This window comes from Helianthus annuus, chromosome 13 (genome assembly GCF_002127325.2).
Source record: "Helianthus annuus cultivar XRQ/B chromosome 13, HanXRQr2.0-SUNRISE, whole genome shotgun sequence".
In the NCBI taxonomy this organism is placed as follows: Eukaryota; Viridiplantae; Streptophyta; class Magnoliopsida; order Asterales; family Asteraceae; genus Helianthus; species Helianthus annuus.
Genome location: NC_035445.2, coordinates 64499520 through 64510791, shown reverse-complemented (window position 1 = coordinate 64510791; position 11272 = coordinate 64499520).

The window sequence follows — 11272 nt, the reverse complement described above, 5'->3', positions numbered from 1 at the left end:
AGAGGGGCCTACCACATTATGTATTAATAACTTAATTAATTATCTTTCAATAATCCGACCCTTTAGGATTGTATCCTTGCTGACTCAAACTACTGGGTTGAGGGTAACGTTGCCTTCAAAAGAGGGGCCTACTATAATAACTAAGATAATCTCTTAAACAAGTGCAAAAGTGGGAAAATAATCAAAGGTTACACTAACACACGAGTCGGATCCAAGTGATTCATCTTCTCTATCTGTTTTTATTTTTATTTTATTTTCAGCATTTTATTTAGTTTTACTTTCTTAGTTTAAAAATCTTTTTCTAACATTTTGATTTGATTAGACGTTGAGGATAAACCGGTACTAAAAGCTCTTGTGTCCTTGGACGACCTCGGTATCTTACCAACACTATACTACGTCCACGATGGGTGCACTTGCCCATATGTGTGTTTAGTGTTAGTAAATATCGTGTTTTATAAATTTAAAACTTGGCTAAAAAGTGTAAAAGGGCTTAAAATACATACCTAAAATATAACACACTTCACGCACATCACCCCAGATCTAATTGATTCGGTTAATTTAGATCACTGTTTCTTCACCATCGGACTGTTTAGTAGCCTCTTAATGATTCCATTAAGAGGCTACTCTGAAACAGTCAGCATTAAATGCGTTTGGTTCACTGACAGTACACCTCTGAATCAATCAGTGAGGTTTTTACTAGGGATGAGTAAATGGTGTCGGGTACCGGTATCAAACCGGTACTGGTACCGAATTTACCGAACCGGGTACATTTTCAGTACCGATTCGGTATCGAATTTTGACATTTTCGGTACCGGTTTTTACACTAAAATATCAGTATCGTACCGGTACCGCACCGTACCGAACCGGGTATATTCGGTACCGATACCTACTTTTGGGAATTTTCAAATGATTATGAATGAAAATTTATCCATTCATCTGTGTTCATAACTCTCAACTGACCACTCACGCACCACCTCCTCGACCCACCAACACCTCGTCCACTCCCAATTAGTCACGCCGAGCAAAGTCAGGCTTCTTATTAGTTAAGAGTCTCTTACCCAATTAGACATTTTAATGGTTTAGCACTTTTACTGGCGTAGTAGTTGCGAAACAGCCCCCTAACTATGCTATAAATATACAAATATTTCATTGTTGTAATTCTAGATGATATAAATTAAAAATACACGCCAAATTCATTTAACACTTGTATTCTTAAAAGGTTTTATTTAACTTTTATTTTTCTTGTAAAAAATATATTTCTTTTATTTTTTAAATACAACTAATATAACAAAATACTTATATTAAACATTCAGTTTAATATTGTTTATATATATATATATATATATATATATATATGGGAAGGTTATCTTGAGAACGCTAAATATTGCGAGAACCGTGAGAAGTTTATGAAAAAACAAATCGAAACTAATTTTTTTAATACAAACCTCATTATAATTAAGATACAACATCAAAAAAAGAATTTACAATATCAAATAATTCATTTCTCCTTTCAAAATCACTCTTTTTAGATTTTTTACATATGTGTTGTGACACTCTAGGATTTCCTGAGCAAAGATCTTGTAATTGTGTGTATATATGTTATTAAATGAAAGTTGTGTTTATCTTGATGTTCCATGTGATCCTAGCACTAAGTATGTATACGTGTATATATATATATATATAGGTATGTAATGGGCCGAAATCATGAACCCGACTCGAGACCACTCGGTCTCGAGTAAACAGTAAACAGTTGGGCCGGTTGGGCCATGCACCCTTAAAACCCACTCGGAAACCCGTTAGGGTGTACCCACTCGAGGCGGGTATAAAACCCTTGGACCTAGCCAACAATGCCATTCTTGGCAACAATCATTTGTGCATCAAATCCTTAGAAACATTCCCCTCATCCCTCTCACCTCATCCACTTTATTTCACTAAAAACCCTAAACCTCACTAACCACTCTCCACTTCTCTCGGATTCAACCGGAAGCAATAAGGCTCTCGGAATCAGCTCATTATCATCATTCGGAAGCTAGCTCATCAATCCTCTATACCCTCAACATCTAGCCGGACGTGGTGACCAGCAAGCTTGACCAAGTAAGCTAATCTGCCGATCAACCCAAGGTGAGTTCACAACTTAAAGCATGCATTCCCGGTGGATTGGGAAACGAGACTAAAAACAACACTATCCCCTTGTGAGGGATACAAACTTGCTTTTCTTCCCTTGTTACTGGGAACAAACTTACTTTTCTCCCCTCGTGTGGGACTCTTAGTTAATTACTGTTTATACGGAATGCAACGGGCAACACTAAACGAAACTCTATCACTCAAGTCCCTACTACTTAATACCGATTAGTCGCCGGGGCCAGGCGAACGGGTTATTAGTTGATAGCGCTATTTAGGTCTTACCAGCCTCACACCGTGCCCGTGTATGGGATCGGGAGTGAACTAATAGACTCTGGCAAATCCGTCAATGATGATAGAACATTGACAAACGGGGCACTTTACGGAAACGTACGGTCACATGAAGTATTCGGTATTGGAAAAACAGTTTAGTCGCTTACTTATGGGGTAGCTCCCCATGGCATGTATAAACGGATAAATTAACTGGTGGAACAAGTTTTTGGTAATTAAAAACTGGACAACTCGTGAACTCGCCAACATTTTTGTTGATACCCTACTGCATACTTTGTAGGTACCCAGTGACTCAGGAGCTTGCTGCTTGGGGATGTGTAGTGGTCGTCTAACCCACGCGTTGGGTTCTAAATAACTTGAACCATGAACATTGTTTTAAACGGTTTTGTCTACGCTTCCGCTACTTATGTTACTATTTGAACTTAAAACTTTTGAACTTGATTATGATATCTGCTAACCCGGTGGTTGGTGAATACTACTTTTTGCTATTAATTAAATTGCTCAGTATAATTGGTGGCTGGATCCTGGTCAGTCACGCCCTCAAGCGGTGGTACTCCGCATGTGGATTTTGGGGGTGTGACAGATTGGTATCAGAACCATTGGTTATAGTGTACATGGTTTTAAAAAGGGAATCTTTTTGAGAAAAACCAAACTATAACCCGTGACTCATGACGACACTACACTCCAAGTGCAAGACTCAACACATCAGACCTCATAGCTCGGACTAGTGTTTACTTGCTTGCTTGCTTTATGCTTTCTGTTCTGCTATACGTACTAGTGTGCCTAGTTAGATAGATACACCTCCCTCTTCTATCTCATTCTCGCTATATTACGACATCACACTCATACTATGTTTTCTGGTTATGAAGACAATGAGTGGACGCGGAAGAGGAAACGTTAACATGACTCAGGCTCAGTTCACTAACCTGATCAACACGGTGGCTGCAACTTTCGCAGCTCACCCTGGAGGTAAACTCGTTATTTTAGGATGTTTAGATCCTACCGCCGCATCGTCTTTTCACCCCTAAACCTATTTCGCTTCACTTCTCACAACAGGTCAGCATGCGCCTGTGCAACCACGTGTTTGTACTTTCAAGACCTTCATGGATTGCAAGCCTCTCCCTTTCAATAGCACTGAGCGTGCCATAGGTCTTCTGCACTGGATCGAGAAGGTCGAAGCTGTGTTCGCTGTCTGCGAGTGTCCCCCTGCTAATTGGGTGAAGTTTGCTACTGGCACACTTGAAGGAAACGCGCTTTCATGGTGGAAAGCACAGATTCAAATGCTTGGTTTGGAAACCGCTAATGCTACTGCATGGGAAGATTTCAAGGATATGATCAAAGAAGAGTACTGTCACAGGAATGACATCCACAAACTCGAAAACGAGTACTTTGAGCTTAAGATGGTTGGGTCAGAGATTGAGATCTACACCAAACTGTCCAACGACTATGCTGCTCTTTGCCCAAACATGTCTCGACCTATGTACCGAAGGGTCGAATTGTACATCAAGGGTTTGGCCCCAGAAATTCGAAGCCATGTGACCTCAGCCAACCTCAATACCATTCAGCCCGTCGTCCGTCTTGCACACAAACTCACTGATCAGGCTGTGGAACAGGGCAAGTTGCCCAAAAGGATCAGTGTTACTGATGGAACTTCTGGTGATAACAAGCGTAAGTGGGAAGGAAACCAAAGCAAGGATGCTAACCCCACTCAGGCCCCGACTCAGCAAAGGAAAACTGAAAACAACAAAGGCCCTCAGCAACAGGGTGGCTATCGAGGGAACCACCCTAAGTGTAACAAGTGTAACCGACACCACAGCGGGCCGTGTGGCAAAAGTCAGTGTCAGCGATGCAACAAGATGGGGCATGAAGCCAAAGACTGTAGGAGTCAGTTTCCAGCTAGGCAGAATCAGCAACAACCACAACAACAACAGCAGCAAGGGAACAACCGTGGATGCTACAAATGTGGAGCAACGGGGCACATGCGAAGGAATTGCCCTGAACTGAACCAGAACCGCAACAACAACCAGGGAGCTGGAAACAACGATCAAAACAACAACAATGCTGGGAATGGTGCAAGAGGAAGGGCTTTTGTGATTGGAGCTGGAGAAGCAAGGAATGACCCCAACGTCGTGGCGGGTAAGTTCCTACTCGATGATCGTTATGTTTCTGTATTATTTGATTCTGGAGCCGATGCTAGTTATGTATCCCTACGTATTAGTAAGAAGCTTAAGCACCCACCTACGTTATTAAGTACTAAGCATACCGTCGAGTTAGCTAATGGAAGAAACATCGAGGCCTCACACGTCATCAGCAACTACAAACTAGTATTGTCTGGTCAGACCTTTAGCATCGATCTTTTCCCTATCGTTCTTGGAAGCTTCGACGTCGTCATTGGTATGGATTGGTTATCCAAACATCGGGCTGAAATCCTCTGCCAAGAGAAAATGGTCCGTATTCCCCGCCATTCTGGCAAACCCCTCATCGTTCAAGGTGACAAAAGCGGAGAAGTCACAGGCATCAGCTCATTCTTAAAAGCCCAAAAGTGTTTACGAAAAGGGCACACCGCCGTCTTAGCACTTGTCACCGACACACAGGAGAAGGAAAAGAGGATTGAAGATTTTCCAGTGGTACGTGACTACCCCGAGGTATTTCCTGAAGAACTACCTGGACTCCCTCCCCACCGTCAGGTCGAATTCCAAATCGAGCTAGCTCCCGGAGCAGCGCCTATAGCTCGAGCGCCTTATCGACTAGCCCCCGCGGAACTAAAGGAACTTTCTACGCAACTACAAGAACTATTGGATAAAGGATTTATCCGTCCTAGTTCGTCACCCTGGGGAGCACCAGTGCTCTTTGTTAAGAAGAAGGATGGCACATTCCGAATGTGCATCGACTATCGTGAGCTAAACAAGGTTACCATCAAGAATCGCTACCCTCTCCCACGTATCGACGATCTATTCGATCAGTTGCAAGGATCGAGCTACTGCTCTAAGATTGACCTGCGATCAGGTTATCATCAGCTGAGAGTCCATGATGAAGACATCTCCAAAACTGCCTTTAGAACTCGTTATGGTCATTATGAATTCCTCGTCATGCCCTTTGGAATGACTAACGCGCCTGCAGTATTCATGGATCTCATGAACCGAGTGTGCAAGCCTTACCTCGACAAATTCGTAATTGTATTTATCGACGACATCCTGATCTACTCGAAAAGTCAAGAGGAGCATAAACAACACCTGGGTCTTATTCTCGAACTCCTTCGCAATGAACAGTTGTACGCCAAATTATCGAAATGTGACTTCTGGCTTCGAGAAGTCCATTTCCTTGGACACGTAGTTAATAAGGACGGGATTCATGTCGATCTAGCTAAGATCGCCTCTATAAAGAATTGGCCTACGCCTAAAACTCCGACCGAAGTCCGCCAATTCTTGGGATTGGCAGGGTACTATCGCAGATTCATCAAGGGATTTTCGAAGATTGCACAACCCCTCACGACTCTCACTCAGAAGGGTATCGCTTACAAATAGGATGAAGCTCAGGAGTCCGCTTTTCAGGAGCTAAAGGATAACCTTTGTAGCGCTCCTATTCTCTCGTTACCTGAAGGTACCGACGACTTTGTGGTTTACTGTGATGCGTCTATTCATGGGCTCGGTTGCGTGTTGATGCAACGCGAGAAAGTTATTGCCTACGCTTCTCAATAACTTAAAACTCACGAAAGAAACTACACTACGCACGACTTGGAACTGGGAGCAGTGGTTTTTGCTCTTAAGATATGGAGACATTACCTGTACGGTACCAAATGCACCATCTACACCGATCACAAGAGTCTCGAGCATATCTTCAAGCAAAAGGAGTTAAACATGCGACAACGTCGATGGGTCAAACTCTTGAATGATTACGAGTGCGCAATCAAGTACTATCCGGGCAAAGCCAATGTCGTGGCAGACGCCCTCAGTCGAAAGGACACTACACAAGCGCGTGCGAGCGTTGCAACTTACCATCCAATCTAACCTCCCTACTCAGATTCGAAATGCTCAAGTTGAAGCATTGAAACCAGGGAACATCAGGGCTGAGTCCCTACGAGGATCGAGACAACGGTTAGAACAAAAAGAAGACGGCGCTTACTATGTAACAGGGCGCATTTGGGTTCCACTCTATGGAGATCTACGTGAACTTGTGATGGACGAAGCCCATAAGTCCCGTTACTCAGTACATACTGGTTCAGATAAGATGTACCACGACTTAAAGACTACATATTGGTGGCCTGGCATGAAAGCCCACATAGCAGCATATGTCAGCAAATGTTTGACTTGCGCGAGAGTCAAGACTGAGTATCAGAAACCAGCAGGCCTACTCCAGCAACCAGAAATCCGGAAACGGAAATGGGAACAAATTTCCATGGATTTCGTTACTGGCCTACCTAGATCTCAACGCGGAAACAACACTATTTGGGTAATAATAGATCGATTGACCAAGTCTGCGCAATTTTTGGCTATTAAAGAAACAGACAAGTTCTCTACCTTGGCAGACATTTACTTAAAGGAAGTGGTTTCAAGGCACGGAGTGCCAACCTCCATTATTTCCGATCGAGACGCACGTTTTACTTCTGAGTTGTGGCAAGCTATGCACAGATCCTTTGGCTCACGTCTAGACATGAGCACCGCTTATCATCCACAAATCGATAGGCAGTCTGAACGCACCATCCAAACCCTAGAAGACATGCTTAGGGCGTGTGATCGATTTCGGCAAGAATTGGGAGAAGCACCTACCGCTAGTAGAATTCTCGTATAATAACAGCTACCACACCAGCATTCAGGCAACACCCTTCGAGGCATTGTACGGTCGTAAATGCCGATCACCCTTTTGCTGGGCGGAAGTTGGTGACAGCCAGGTCACAGGCCCAGAACTGGTGGTAGACACAACGGAGAAGATTGCCCGGATCAGAGAACGCATGGCGGCAGCTCGTGACCGTCAGAAAAGTTACGCAGATAAGCGTAGGAAACCACTAGAATTCCAGGTCGGTGACCGGGTTCTACTTAAAGTCTCACCATGGAAGGGTGTGGTTAGCTTTGGTAAACGGGGCAAGCTTAATCCGCGATATGTCGGACCATTCGAAATTACCGAGAAAATCGGTAAGGTGGCTTATAGATTGAATCTGCCTGAAGAACTGAGTGCGGTGCACAACGTATTTCACGTATCTAATCTGAAGAAGTGTTTGTCAGATGACACGCTCGTAATTCCTTTCAAGGAACTCACTATTGATGAACAGCTACACTTTACTGAGGAACCGATTGAGATCACGGATCGAGAGATCAAAATCCTCAAACGTAGCCAGATACCTCTCGTGCGAGTTCGTTGGAACTCACGACGTGGCCCAGAGTTTACCTGGGAGCGGGAAGACCAGATGAAGCACAAGTATCCCCAGTTGTTTCCAAATGAAACCCCCAGCACTGAAGCTACGACCGAATTTCGGGACGAAATTCCAAACTAACGGAGGGATGATGTGACACCCCGTTGAAACGTTGTCACTAACTTGACAGTGGCTGCCTTAACTTTCGGGATGAAAGTTCTTAAAACTTGGGGATAATGTGACACTCTAGGATTTCCCGAGCAAAGATCTTGTAATTGTGTGTATATATGTTATTAAATGAAAGTTGTGTTTATCTTGATGTTCCATGTGATCCTAGCACTAAGTATGTATACGTGTGTATATATATATAGGTATGTAGTGGGCCGAAACCATAAACCTGACTCGAGACCACTCGGTCTCGAGTAAACAGTAAACAGTTGGGCCGGTTGGGCCATGCACCCTTAAAACCCACTCGGAAACCCGTTAGGGTGTACCCACTCGAGGCGGGTATAAAACCCTTGGACCTAGCCAACAATGCCATTCTTGGCAACAATCATTTGTGCATCAAATCCCTAGAAACATTCCCCTCATCCCTCTCACCTCATCCACTTTCTTTCACTAAAACCCCTAAACCTCACTAACCACTCTCCACTTCTCTCAGATTCAACCGAAAGCAATAGGGCTCTCGGAATCAGCTCATTATCATCATTCGGAAGCTAGCTCATCAATCCTCTATACCCTCAACATCTAGCCGGACGTGGTGACCAGCAAGCTTGACCAAGTAAGCTAATCTTCCGAGCAACCCAAGGTGAGTTCACAACTTAAAGCATGCATTCCCGGTGGATTGGGAAACGGGACTAAAAACAACACTATCCCCTTGTGAGGGATACAAACTTGCTTTTCTTCCCTTGTTACTGGGAACAAACTTACTTTTCTCCCCTTGTGTGGGACTCTTAGTTAATTACTGTTTATACGGAATGCAACGGGTAACACTAAACGAAACTCTATCACTCAAGTCCCTACTACTTAATACCGATTAGTCGCCGGGGCCAGGCGAACAAGTTATTAGTTGATAGCGCTATTTAGGTCTTACCAACCTCACACCGTGCCCGTGTATGGGATCGGGAGTGAACTAATAGACTCTGGCAAATCCGTCAATGATGATAGAACATTGACAAACGGGGCACTTTACGGAAACGTACGGTCACATGAAGTATTCGGTATTGGAAAAACAGTTTAGTCGCTTACTTATGGGGTAGCTCCCCATGGCATGTATAAACGGATAAATTAACTGGTGGAACAAGTTTTTGGTAATTAAAAACTGGACAACTCGTGAACTCGCCAACATTTTTGTTGATACCCTACTGCATGCTTTGCAGGTACCCAGTGACTCAGGAGCTTGCTGCTTGGGGATGTGTAGTGGTCGTCTAACCCACGCGTTGGGTTCTAAATAACTTGAACCATGAACACCGTTTTAAACTGTTTTGTCTACGCTTCCGCTACTTATGTTACTATTTGAACTTAAAACTTTTGAACTTGGTTATGATGTTTGCTAACCCGGTGGTTGGTGAATACTTCTTTTGCTATTAATTAAATTGCTCAGTATAATTGGTGGCTGGATCCTAGTCAGTCACGCCCTCAAGCGGTGGTACTCCGCATGTGGATTTTGGGGGTGTGACATGTGTAAATATAACATATTTACACATGTGTAAATGGCAAACTTACACATGTGCAAAAAAGTTTTATTTACGAATTCACGTAAATATAAACGTGTAAATTAAATTTCTAACATTGTATTTGAATAATAATGATAAGTATAGAAAAAAATTTTGAATTTGAATTGTTTTTGACTAAGTTCTCACGGTTTTTTAATTTGTTCTCACGGTTCTCACAATATTTAGCGTTCTCATTTAAACCTTCCTCTATATATATAGTGTGAGGTTCATTAGGGAACACTAAAAAAGTGGGGAACAGTGGGGAACCGACTCAAACGAACTCTGATTGGTCTCATTCCAGCGGTGTTGGAAACGGCACGTCGAACCCTAACTAGGATCTCTTAACCCTAAACCCTGAATCATAACCCCTAAACCCTAAATATATTAGGATTTGGCTTTTAGGGTTTAGCTTTGGGGTATAGGGTTTAGCTTTAGGGTTTAAGGTTTAGCTTTGGGGTTTAGCTTTAGGATTTAGCTTTTAGGGTTTATAATTTAGATTTTACGGTTTAGTTTAGGTTTTAGTCTTATTTTTTAGCTTTAGGGTCTGTTTGGTACAAGGTAATGGAATTGACGAAGGAATGGAATGGACGAGGTAATGGAATGGACGAGGGAATGCAATGGATCATTACCATTCCATGTCTTGTTTGGTTACCATGTGAATGGAATGAATTATTATTGTGTATTGTTCGGTAGGCAAGAAAAACGGAGTAATAAAATTAGCGGTGAGTGGTGGTGGTGGTCGGTGGTAGTGATTGTGGGTGGTTATAGGTGGCGGTGGTGGTGCGTGTCGGCGGCGGCGGTGATGGGTGGTGGTGGTGGTGGCGGCGAGTGGCGGTGCGGCGGTGACGATGAGTGGTGGTGGCGACAAGGTGGCCGTTGGTGGTGGGTGGCAGCAAAGGTGGCGGTTGGTGGCGGCGGCGGCGGTTGGTGGTGGTGGCGTCGACGATGGTGGTGGGCGGCGGCGACGAGTGGCGTTGGCGGTTGGTCGCAGCTGTGGGTGATAACGGTGGCGAGTGGGTGGCGGCGGCGGCGGTAGCTGTCGGGGTGAGGTGGTGGCGGGTGGCCGCGATGGCGTCGGTGGTGGGTGGTGGGTGGTGGTGGGTTGTGGCGAAGGTCGTGGGTTGTGGTGTTGTTGATGAGTGGTGCAAGAGTGGATGGAATGGAAAAAAACATGGGGGGTGGAAGGAATGATTTTGAGGGAATGGAATGCCTTTTGGAATGGGTGATTCCATTTCATTGACCAACCAAACACTCATTTTTTCATTCCCTTGTAATCACTCATTCCATTCCACCTCTCACTCCTGCATACCAAACACTACCTTAGGGTTTAGAGTTTAGGAGTTAGGATTTAGGGTTTAGGGTTAAGAGATCTTAGTTAGGGTTCGACGAGCCGGTTCTAATGCTGCTGGAATGAGTCCAATCGGAGCTCGTTTGAGTCGGTTCCCCACTGTTCCCCACTTTTTAGTATTCCCCAATGAACCTCACACTATATATATATATATATAGGTAGGTAGAGGATCCTGTACATTAATCCAGAAGTGTGAGAAGTGTATTATAACACTATATATAACACTATATAACACCATATAAACACCGTATAACAATATGTAACACCATATAACACTATGTAACACTATATAACAAATATAACACTATAGTTTGTCTGATGGCATGTCTAGGATAGATGTATAGTGTTATATAGTGTCATATAGTGTTACATAGTGTTATATGGTGTTACATAGTGTTATTCGGTGTTTATATGATGTTATATAGTGTTATATATTGTGTTATAATATAC